Genomic DNA, 12,758 nt, shown 5'->3' on the forward strand with positions numbered 1-12,758 from the left:
AAAATTCTTCACATAAGATATGAAGAAACTACATTCAGCTCATTTTGCAAGTCTTTTTTTAAAAAATCCTTTATTTACTCAGTTTCTCTATATCAGTCCTCTTTATATTTCAATTAAACACCTTTGAATCATCACTGAAGACATTTCGTCCACAGGTTTATTCATTTAAAAAGGGTGAAACCGAAAAGTACGACTATTAGGGCCACATTGAAGAAAATAATTCTAATATTTCAAGAATAAAGTCGTCATTTTGAAAATAAAATCATAATATTTAAAGAAAAAAAGATGTAGTTTTTCAGGAAGAAAATCATAATATAATGACAATAAAGTGTTAATTTTAGGTTGCGTGTTGTTTTAGAGGGAAATATCAGAAGCTTTAAAATGAGGAACGTGGAGCATCCTGAGTTCTACTTTAGCAGAGGTTTCACTAATAAGGAGAAACTTCATCTTTTGGCTCATCATCAAAAAAGATTGTGAAGAAACTGAGTCTATTCTATTGTTAGACAGACAAACAGCAGCTGCCAGAAGCAGCTCAGGCTTCTCTCAAAATCTTATATTTTAAATTACTTTTTTCATGAACTATTATGATTTTATTCTAAAAATTCTGACTTTATTCTTGAAATTTCAGATTTGTTTTTTTCCTCGATGTGGCCTGATACTCAGTCGTAGAAAAGAGCAGAAATAATAAAATATTAAATTTGACTGACTTAAATAAGAAAGAAATTAGGTGTACTACTACTGCTACTGTATATTAATATTACACAAAAGTGAAATAAAATGAGCTAACACAAGTAAAGCTAATCAGTGGATCTTAGCATTAGCTAGGTGAACAGAGCATGTTACTGCAGGTTTCTCCATCTCCACACAGGATCTCTAGAGCTCAGCCAGTGACCATCATCTTACCAGGAGATCTCCCTGATGTCTCAGTTAGTCCAGGTCCAGCTCTAGAAGAGTCATGGTTGTTCCAGACTTCTTCTATGTAAGAATAATGCTCTGTGCTCTTGGAAACTTTCAATGCAGCAGAATTTTTTTTTGTACCCATCCCCAGATCTGAGCCTGGACACAGTCCTGTCTCTGAGCTCTGCAGCAGCTCCTTCCTCATCATGGTCTCTGCTCTGATCTGCATCATCAGCTGTGAGACCTGATATAGACAGACGTGTGTCTTTACACATCATGTCCAATCAGCTGAGTTTACCACAGGTGGACTCCAGTCAAGGTGTAGCGATGGCAGTCAACATGTTGACGTTTTGACCCCTGAGTAGGCTACTCAGTAGTTATTGCTACTTTATCACATGAGTACTCACCATGGGTCGAACCACACCGATCTTTGAACTCGGCCTCCATTTTGATCTCAACCACACAAAAATGACAAAATCTACAGACACACAGACACACACACACACACACACACACACACACACAGACCTATGCCGATACAGCAATGATTTTACTGCTTTATGCAAGATTTGATTGACTAATCAAAGTATGGCCTCAATCTAATATCTAATTTAGCAGTGTGACGGCCTCCTGCCTCTAGGGCCTGCTGTTGTGTTCTGTGTTCCCTCTTTTGTGTTGGGTTGTCTTGTCTTTCCCTGCAGGTCGTAGGTGGGGCTTGCCACACCTGGGTGGACCTGGCCAGTCCACAGGTGTATAAGAGCTGGCACTGCTCCTCACACTGGGATCTGCCCTGCTCTGTTATGTGACCTACCTGGCGTGGCTGCACCACTGCGCCCGCGATCCCTCGGCGCACTGTGTTTTGGGTTTAGTTAGTTTAATTAGTATTTGATTATGTTGCCAATTTCCTAATTTTATAGTGTTTGTAATAAAATGATTTCGTTTTTACCGTACGTCTCCTCGTTTTTTTCATGTCTTTCAGTCAGGTCATGACAGTACCTTTTAGTACCTAAATGAATGTGAACAATAGGAGCAATATCATGAAACTGAAAAATAGGATACTGACATTTCTCCCTTTTTGTTTCTCATTTTCTCTACGCTGAACACAAAATAAGTTATTTACAGAACAGATATGTTTGTTGTAGCAGGAATCTTTTTAAATTTAATTTAGTTGGATTTTTATATCACCAAATAGCCAGATAATTAAATTGTGCTCTTCAGATAACAAGCCTAAAAATTAGTAGGTGAATATGTATTTCCATAGAAACTAATGGTACTTAGATTTCACAGCTTGTGGTCGACTGTGGTGTGAGTAGGAATGATTAAATGAGAAATGGCTGATCTCATAGGGAATAATGATGCCATATATTGGTTTAACTAGATTGTTTATAGGCCATTAAGAAAGTCATGTTGATGACAGCAGGATGATATAAAGCCTTTTTCATAAACATCCATTCAAACAGCCCATTCAATTTCACTGGAGTGTGATGATAGAGGAAAAGTGCCAGTGGCATAGGAAGTCCAATTTCATGCAAATCAGCTTGGCATGTGTGGCATTTGCACCACTTCATTAACTTGAGCTCGCCACTGTGACCAACTTTATTTGGTAAACTGCCAACGCGCGCTGATAATTCTTGTCCTTAATTCATGAACAGTGTCTTTGGCACGAAGGCGCACGGCCCATGGGGGGACACATTCATTTGGCGTATATGCAGAGACACAGTTGTCACAGAGACTCATTCAACCACATGACCTGTGCATTCGTGTCCTCAAGTGTCAGTGAGCATCATGATGAATCGTTAGTGCCGAAGCCAAGAGATGTTAATTGTCAAAGGTGAGTCATTTAACATCACAAATACTGTATAACACTGTCAAATTATATATTGTAACTTACAGTAATTCATTTTCATTCAAAAGAATGTTATGAAAATTGTTAAAGATCATCCTTCCAGTTCTGCACCACTCTACATTTAGTTAATACTGTTAATGTAGCCTTAATAACATCCTGATCTCTGGATGTTACTTTCGCTGCATTGTCAATTGTCTCAAAAAAAAAAAAAGCTGGTGCTTCCCAATGCAACTCAATCGCTGTAGGCACTCAGTGCAGAATGAAGCTCCACACAACCAGCCACATGGCATTTTCATTTCCCCAGTGAGAGGAGAGGCATGGTCGAAGTTGTGGCTATGGCAGTTAAGCAGTGTACTGCCATCATGTCGCCGAGAATTATTGCGTCTTGCATGGTCCTTCAACATATTGGTTGCTTTACTTGTTGTAAGCGCTCCATGAGATCAAACAAACTCCATCATTCATGTATTGCTTGTCTTCTCTTATTCTTCATTTTTTTTAACCAGCTGATTGAAGCTGGTGACAGAAAAGATTGTTTAATTGTGTAGTAGTGACATGATCAATATGATGTGATCGGGATTGAAAACATTATTGAAACATTATGTTATTTTAAAAAATCCTATTTTATTTGAGGGATCATTATCAGGACAAGTCCTACAAATTAATTAACAATATACAGTACGTTGTTAGTCACATTATACACATAATTTCACATAATCTTCTCTATGTGTAGAGAAAGGGCAGTTTTTAAGCAGGTTTCAGAATTTCTATCATCATTTAAGAGTGCCCACTTAATTGAAACAGCTCTCTTGTCTGTGACAGAAGCTCTAAGGGCAGCCAGAGCTGCAGCTCGGTCCTCAGTTTTTATCTTACTAAACCTCTCAGAAGCCTTTGATACAGTGAACCACTGCATCCTGCTATCCATATTCTTCAACATGGGCATCTTGGGCAAAGCCCTTCCTTGATTTGAATCTTATTTCAGTGGGCGCTCTTTTCAGTCTGCCATGGCAAGCGAAAATGTCCTTAGCCTATCCCCCTCCCCACTGGAGCCCCCCAAGGATCAGGAATGGGACCCCTCCTTTTTGCAATATACACCACCTCCTTGGGTCCAATTATCCACCTGCATGACTTCTAATATCACTGGTATGCAGACAACACCCAGCTATACCTGTCATTCCCACCACACAACCCCACTGTCTCTACATCACAATATCAATATCAAAATTGCCTCTTAATCCCTTTCCCCAACTAAGGTTGCAAAAACCTGGAAGACCTGGGTGTCATGTTTGATGACCAGCTCTCCTTCTCTGACTATGTTGCATCCATCTCCACTGCCACTTTTCACTGCACAACAAAAAATCAGGCGTTACGTGACTTGATACACCACCCAGTTCTGGGTCCAGGCCATGGTTATCTCTCACCTCGACTACTGCAATGCACCGCAGAATGCAGCATCCTGTCTGGTCTTTGATCGGCCAAAAAGGGTACATGTCACTCTGCTACCCACCGACTTCAACTGGCTACAAATGGTCACTAATGCTGCCCCCAGTAACATTTGGGTCTGCTCCATCCACTTGAATTCAATCAATCAGCTTTATTCTCCTTGTCAGCCACTGTGTTCCTCTAATGAATGTGGTCTGTCATCACCATCCCTGCACACAAGACTCACAGTCTCAGTCTAGACTGTTCTTGTCTGTGGAAATCTGATGGTGTAACAGGCTACCAGATGCTATCAGAGGACAAGCGTCCCTCTCTATCTTCATGAATCTCTTGAAGACTCATCACTTCAGAGAGCACCTCCTCTCCTATGGGGCTAAAACAGTGACAGTAAAATGTTAACACCGAAAATAAAATTTGGCATTGAAAACAAAATCTGAACTGAAAAAGGAAACATAGGCATTGAAACACTTGGTTTGGAAAAACATGCATTGGCACTGAAAAAAATTCCACTGAAAAACAAATCACAGACATTGAAAAAAAATACAATCTTACAATCTAATTATTGTATATTATTTTAATGTTTTTGCATTACGATGTATCTTCATGTCAGGAGCGCGTGATCTACACATAATCTGCATATAATTTGCACACTAAGAAATCACGTCACTCTGACCGAACCCGCCGTCCGCTCACCTACATGACCGCACATGTAGACGATGGCCTCAACTAGTTGACCTGGAACTCCCAAGGCACAGGAAAGTCTGTTGCTCTCTGCTGCTGTTTTGTTTGTTGTTTTTTCATATAAAACTGGGAATTTTTTTCAGTGCCAATACTTGGTTCAGTGCCAATACACATTTTTCCAAACCAAGTGTTTCAATGCCAATGTTTCCTTTTTCAGTTCAGATTTTGTTTTCAATGCCAAATTTTATTTTCGATGTTAACATTTTACTGTCACTGTTTCAGCCCCATACTCTCCTAACACCTCTAACACCGTAACATGACTAACCAGCACTTACTATGCACTTGAGGTGCACTTCTTTGCCTGATCTCCTTGCACTTAATAAATAGATGTAGTACTTAGTACTTAGGCCAAGGTCTGCTACTGCACTGAAGCTTTAGTGATGTCCTTCACTTGTAAGTTGCTTTGGGTAAAAGCATCTGCCAAATGAGTGAATGTAAATGTAAATGTACATGGAATTTGTTGCTCTTTGTTTCTGGTTGTGAGTACAGGGGACATTATCATTAATTTATCATTTGCATAAGGAAAACTATCTTGCGCTAAGATTTTACACTACTGGATATTTATGTATTGTTACACTCAGCTTTTTTCCTCTCAGCAACATTGTTTATTGCAGTTGGTGTGTTAAATAAATAAACAATTTCTTCCCCATCTTTGGTGTTCTTCCAGCTGGTGACTTCCTGGGTGACTGTCCAGATCACCTTTGCATAAAAAGGCCTCAAACCAGCAAAATACTGAACATAGGATCTTAACTGTTGGGCAATTACTTGATTATTTAAAGAAAAAGATAATGATCAATTGATGATGTTCACTATTATTGAAAATCATCAGTAAATAAAGCCCTTTCACAAGTTTGTTGTTGTTTGATGCTGTAGGGAAGCTTTGTAGATAAGACAGTCAGTTGCGTTGTGGAGAGAGTGTGATGACTGCAGGTGTTTGGACAAACTGGCGAGAGAAAAGCCAACAGCAGCACCTGTGATATTGGTTTCGGAAATGGAAAGTCCAGGTCTAAATGGAGACAGGGGTTCAGAGGTTTACTTTTATTATTCTCAATAATTAGATTTTCTAGCGCTATTGCTCACCTCATATCCACATCAGTAAATTAAATTAAGTTAAAGTTGGCTGTTTCTTTTGTTTTCAATAGATAACATGACCAACCAAACCCTGTCCCATTGTGCTCCTCAAATAGTTTTTGATGACTTTCAGTTTGGAAAATGGGAACTCGGGAGTCACAACAGAAATAGGAATTGTCATAAATAATCGAAAGGCTGTGCAAACCTCACTGTATGTAGACACCAGTGCAGGAAGGTCAAATACTTTAGCTAGATACAGAATGGATATCTTTGCTGTGATCTCTGATCTATGGAAGGAATTGAATAAGCTGACTGGGGAAGCTTGGATCAATATCCCGATTGTACTGATCAGCCCGGCACCCGGCAACTTAGTGTAACTGGTAACTGGTTCACTGGGTGAACTGCTCAGTAGGCAGGTAAATCTCTGGGAAAGTTGTTGGATGATTATGTTGAGACAGGGATAGAAAACAAGAACGCCTCTGTGTCGAACAGTCAACAGTCTTCAGTTCACTCTGCTCAGACTGAGTACAGCAAGTAGCAAGTATGCCGTCAAAATTTCCTCTGTATTCCACTGGAACCATGATAACTTGTTGTTTTGTGGATGTCACTGCATTTCTCTTGCATAAACCTGGAAGCAGTGTTTGTGAATTCGAAAATTTTGATTTGCATGTTGACCAAAAATATGAAAGCAAATTTTCTTGTTGACTTCTTAAGTGCATTAGCCTCATCTCTATTTTCACTGGTCAGGAAGGTTTTTGTAAAGTCTTTGATAATGTCCCCATATCTGTATTTTAATGCAACCTGAGCCTCATAACAGGAGGATGACAGAGTAGGACAAAGAAGTTTTAGTGCTCTTTCTTTGCCCTTTGGCGTCATCAAATCACTAACCAAAGCCCATCTTTTTATACTATGAGCAAAAAAGTTGTATAGTCTTTCTACAGTGTCATAAAACTGATTAACTTCTGGGACATTTTTAATGAAGTCATTCAATACGAGACCAAGATTGTGAGCTACACAATGCACATAAAGGGCTGGTGGCTCTCTCTCTCTGCAGTTCGGGCCTCTACACTGGAATATATGGCACTCATAGGGTTAGTTTGCAGACCCATCAGAACCTTGTCTGCAGCACTTATAGATATTTTATCTTTTTTTTTTTTTTTAATAGAGCCCATGATTTTTCTCTCAAGCTCTGAGGCTGATGAATCAATGGTTAACTCAAATCCCAGAAAAGCTTCAGACATTTGTTCTATCTGTAGGGATTTCCATCTTGTTTCTGATGGCAGTTATGGAGTTTGCTAACTTAAAAGATAGCAAAATTATTCTTGTGAGCACATCAGGCCACATATTTGTGTTTCCGCTGGCTCAATATATACCAGGGTCTTCAGCCCAACGCGAGCCCACTTACAGCATGACTGTCTGATGCTGCTTCCACATCTGGACCAAATCTGGCACACACACAGAAACTCTTGGCCCAGATGTGGAAGTATATGGGCCAGACTTGGGCTGAGGACCTAAGCATATTGGGCCAAAGGCTTTCATTGGAGACATTTTGCCATCAGGGAAGCAGGGGGCTGTGTGATAGGCTGAAAGATGAGAAGGCGGAGACACCTCTGTCATTAAAAGTGTCACGGTAGGGAAAAACTGAACCCAAATGCAAACAACGAAAAAGGGGGTTCGTGCAAAAGGTCTTTTAATAACAAAAAAGTGACTTACTTACAGAACTCAAAATCCAAAATGAGTTCTGTAAGTAAGTCAATTTAATACTCCTTATTGCTTTAATACCAAGTTGTGTGGTCTCATATTTTAAAGGTTCTGTAAATGATCGTCACCAGTAGATGCCAGTAGATGTGGCAGTTGACCGCATGCATCTCAGAGCAAAACAAATGCTTCATCAGCCACACCTCTGGCCTCCGTTTGGTTCTGTTCGCCCCCCCTGTGCTGTAGCAGCTCATAGGTCTCTCCATCTCAGTAAAGCCAGACCAGTATTTGCTCCATGGTTGGGCTGGAACAGAAATTCAGCCTCTGACTTATCCACTAGGACAGCGGTCGCAGGAATGACACTGTCCTTTGATGCGGAGGATTTGGGGATAATATATGTTGTTTGAAGAAGAACTTGACTAGCCGTCTAGACCAACTAAGAGTAAATAATCATCATTTCCCCACCACAATTAGGCGAAATCTGTGGCGCCATGGAGGAAGCTTTGAAATAGCATTTCGATTTTAAGAGACAAGATTTACAGACAGCTGACACAATAAAGAATGTATGAAAAATGAGTTTAACAATCAATAAAAACGTTTTAGAAACAGATTTTGTGTTTATCTTCTTTATATTTCCGTATTTTCTTTCTTTATTTGTTCATCAATACTTGACCTCAGTGGCATATCTGTAAATGCTGCACCTTGAAAATAGCTAGGTTTCCAATGAATAGAGCAATGAGGAATACCCCCTCACGCACGCGCGCGCGCACATGCACGCGAGCGCGCGCACACACAAACACATACACACATACACACAAACACATACACACATACACACAAACACACAAACACACACACACACACACACACACACACATGCAGTGGGCGTGCCTTTCCTCCAGCTGGAGTAAATAGAGGCGGCGCAGCACCGTGCGCTTCGGACAGGGACTGGCCACGTCTCTGCGCGCCGACACCGGCTGACACATAAACAGCGCTCCGCTCCATCTCTGCACAGCTCCGAGCTGCTCATCTCACAGGCTCCGGGACCAGACACAGACTACATGCTCCAGGTCGGTAGGTCTCTGTCGACTCTTTAACACCTTTGTCGGCGTTGTGTGCGTGTGTCTGTGTGTGTGTGTGTGTGTTTGCGCGGGTGTGTGGACATTGTGGTGCATCCAGAGTGGGTAACTCATGTGAGCTACAGGTGTGCTGGAAAAGATCCGTGTGGGTAAATGCAGTTTGTGCTGCTTGGCAGGAGGTACACTTTATAGCGTGTCACAGCGGACTGGAGCCGCTCGCGGTCCGTGTAGCCTGTATCTTGTCAGCGTGCGCTGCTGAACTGTACGCACGCCGCCTGTCCTGCCACGACTTTAGGGGCAAAGGTAAGTGGACTCCTGGTCAGTGCACTCTCCAGCACACGGTCCTCGACTGTCTTTAACACTCAGTCCCTCCGTCGTCGCACCGTGCGTGCAGCTGGAAGTGAAATAGAGAAATTACTGTAAATACTCTCCACAAGGATCCTGTGAGGGCAGCGCTGGTGTTATGGTGTGACTTCACCTCGAGATGCTGTCGGAACACTGCCGGTTATTCTCGGGCAGAGATGAGCCGCGTCTATAGGCTGGTGGACCTTTAAACACAACTTGAGCGCCAGAGGTTGTTGTGTCAAACAAAGAAGTGAAGAATAGAGCATGTCTGTCCATCCAGCTGCCATTCGCCTCCAAAGCACCGTGTATTAAAGCCGGCGTCTGCAGGTTTCCTCCACTCCTCCACTCTATGAATGGTGCGCACTGTTCGGCTCATGTAGTTCCGCGCGGCCATTCGGCTCCAGAGGAAACAAGTGTACTGTGCTCTCCAAGGCTGCTTCCAACAGGTCAGTGGACCGTTTTCCTTCTTCATGTGTTCAGTGATTATGCTCATCAACGCTGTTGTCTGTGCAGATCTCAGAATTTTTGAAACACTTAGAGCAAGAGTCTAAAGTCCCTCATCGCAGCTCATCCCTAAACCTTTCTCTTTCCGCATTTTATATTTAAATCTAATTTAGAGAATACAGGTTACCCTCTTATATGACTGTGCGACCCCCCCCCCCTCCACACACACACACACACACACACACACACACACACACACACACACACACACACACACACACGCCAGGATTACAGCATAATTCCGGTGGCGAAACACTACATTAACTCTAAAACATAATATCAGGCTTAAAAGCTCAATATTGATTTTTTATTTGAAACATTATGATACTATGTGATGAGGTAATTACAGTTAATTACAATATATTCCAATATGAATTTGTATTTAGTTGTATTTCCTCGGAGGTGTGCTCTTGTGCTGCTTTGGATGATTTTAAGTACATGTGATTATCATTCTTAACATCTGAAAACGATTGCAGTGTCATTCCCTATCATTAACTCAACAGTTGCCCCACACAGTATTAAACTGTCTTGGTGTTGGTGCTGTACAGTCATAATGACTGCCACAGTTACTTGGTTTTACCTATAGTGCCTAACATGCGCATATGCCGCCTTTTAAACACTTCCCCCTTTTGTCTTCATCTGCAATGCAACTCATCACCGGTTCAGGCAGCTGATGGAGATTCTGTGTCTGTGGGGATCGAGGGGAATCTGTGCATTGGGTTGATGAATTGGTGATGCCTCAGAGCTGTCTTCCTCACCTTCAGCGTCCTCCAGAAAGGATGACATGATGAGGATGAGGAGGAGAATAGCACTGTATTAAAGAGCAGGAGCAGGCTGCTGGAAGAGTGGCAGTGATGATGGTAATGAGAAGGAGGAGGAAGAGGAGGGTGGCTTTCTTGTGGGAGCGAACAAATTGGTGTTTGAGGGACCTGCTCTGTAAAAACTGATGGTTAAACAACCAGGTGAGACCAAAACTAAGAAACGGCTCTAGAAAGCTCAGGTTGTCAGTCTGTTGGGTTATGGTGTTGAAACAGAGAAAAGGAAGGTGTAGAGAATCTTGAAAATGAATCATCTGAGAGCGAGCTGCCTCCCAGCGTGAGAGGCTGGAGTTGGGATTACACAAGCTCTGCTATGGTGGCACTGCCTTTCATCTATGGCTGACTTGCAAATGTACAAGCTGTTGTGAGAACTGTTTTGTATGTGTGTGAGTATGACTGATACTCTCTCTGTGTGTGTGTGTGTGTGTGTGTGTGTGTGTCTCAGAGATTCCTTTCCTTATTATAGGCTTGCATCACTTATGAATCTGCACCTGCTCTGATGTGTCTGATCTGCTGCGACTGGTCTGAGTTCAGCTGCTGCATTTCACAGCTTCGACAAACAAAGCTGACCTGCTGCTGGAAAACAGGAAACCCAGTGCGTCACCTACGAAAGATGTTTATATTCATCTAATTTACAGCAGCAAATACATTTTGAAAGAAACGTAATTGCGATCAGGTTATGTTTTCAATTAACCATAATGAGGGAATGTTTTTAATTCACATATAAGGTAAGCCACAAATATGTTGATACTGGACATATCAGTACAATGTTCACAGAGAGTCTGTCATTCAGTCTTTCTGTACATTATTAAACTTTGTTTAGGTACTCACAGGACTTGGTTAAAGTTGGGGAAAGATTGTGGTTTGTTTTAATAGAGAAAAAGGTTCCAAAATGTACATTTAACCAAGGTGTACGTTCCTGAGCTAATCACAGATAAATGATTTTACTTACGGCTAGCAAGCCCATAACCTGGTGCCTGTCCCTGCATTGGACTTGAAAGTGTGACCTAGGCCCCGTTCAGAGCTGCATTAACATGTGTCTTCAGTGATCTGATCATAAGTGGTCAGCTCTCAGTACGTGAGTTCACACCTGCTTTAAACTGCTGATTATAATTGCTGATTAATGATTGACCACTTGTGATCGGCTCTTACTTTCTGCTTCATATGAAATAAACAGGTATGTGTTGTTGTTTTCAGCGACAGGCAGGTCCGTTGTCAACGTGCTTGTGTGCATATATGTGTGTGTGTGTGTGTGAGTGAGAGAGAGTGTGTAGTTGACTTACCTCTGGGTCCTTCTTTCCCTCCACCGGACGGAGGCTCTGAATGGGCCGCGGGAGCCGTTCTGTCTTTTCAGTCACTCTTCTGCGTGGATGTTCAGTTTGTACCGAAAAACAGTCCATACTCTATTTTCTCAGTCGCTTTTTTTTCTCCAAAGTGTCTTGCCTCCAGCATCTCCTTTGTTGTCTGTCCAACCCCCCCCCCCCCCCCCCCCCCTTCACCTGTCTAAACCACACCTATACCTATAAAACAATCTCCCATGATAAAGTGCAAAGAACTTTACCATAACCAAAGTACTTCTGTTGCCTCAAACCAAACCACAGACAGGATTCTGGATGTGAACTCCAGCCTCTGGTATGACTGTCACCCAAACCACCTGCTATATTATTAAATACAGCTCTCCCACGATACTTATAGACATCTTTTGAGAAAATATCAACTGTCTGTTAAGGATGTGAGGCCAAAACATGTACTTGCCACAACCCAAAACTCTTGCTCAGGAGCATTTACTCTGTTATAAACCCCCCTCGTAGACCTAGCCTGGACCCCTCTACATTCAGCTGCAAGCACTTCAAAAAAATTATTTTTACACAAGGTTGAAAATATGTGCCAGAGTCTCTCTCCCTCTGATGAATCTATCTCCACCCCAGACAAGAGTCCACCAGCATTTGGCACATTTCTGCCCAAAATCACCTCCAGCTTGAAGCTCACTACTGACTGCCTTGATACTGTTCCAGTCAAGCTGTTTAAAGAGGTTCATTTAGTATCCTCAATATTATTAAGAGGGGGAAGGTCCCACCACAGCTCAAACACGCCGAGATTTAACCCCGTCTAAAAAAACTAGAATGAAAGCCTCACGGTCTACGCTTCGGCTAACCAGACAATTTTCAGCAAGCATGGTCACAGTCTCTCCTTCCTGAGTTACAGCCTTGAATAATAGTCAGAACTTTATGATGTCACAGTGTAGTTGACCTTTGATCATTTGGATATAAAATGTCATCACTTAATTTTATTCTTATTGACATTTGAGTAAAATTGTGTCAT

General features: G+C 41.9%; 1 protein-coding gene across 3 annotated transcripts in view; it reads left to right on the plus strand.

Moving 5' to 3' along the window:
- The first annotated feature begins 7,788 nt into the window (after positions 1–7,788).
- Positions 7,789–12,758, plus strand: part of cemip (cell migration inducing hyaluronidase 1) — a 188,722-nt gene continuing 183,752 nt past the window's right edge. The window contains exon 1 of one of the 3 annotated variants that reach the window (XM_056377399.1): positions 7,789–8,764. The gene's annotated coding sequence lies outside the window, so the exon portion shown is untranslated. Of the gene's footprint in view, positions 8,765–9,158; positions 9,561–12,758 lie in introns of those variants that run through there. The other 2 variants (XM_056377392.1, XM_056377384.1) reach the window with 2 other exon arrangements.

The sequence above is a fragment of the Seriola aureovittata genome, chromosome 1 (genome assembly GCF_021018895.1).
Source record: "Seriola aureovittata isolate HTS-2021-v1 ecotype China chromosome 1, ASM2101889v1, whole genome shotgun sequence".
Taxonomy (NCBI): Eukaryota; Metazoa; Chordata; class Actinopteri; order Carangiformes; family Carangidae; genus Seriola; species Seriola aureovittata.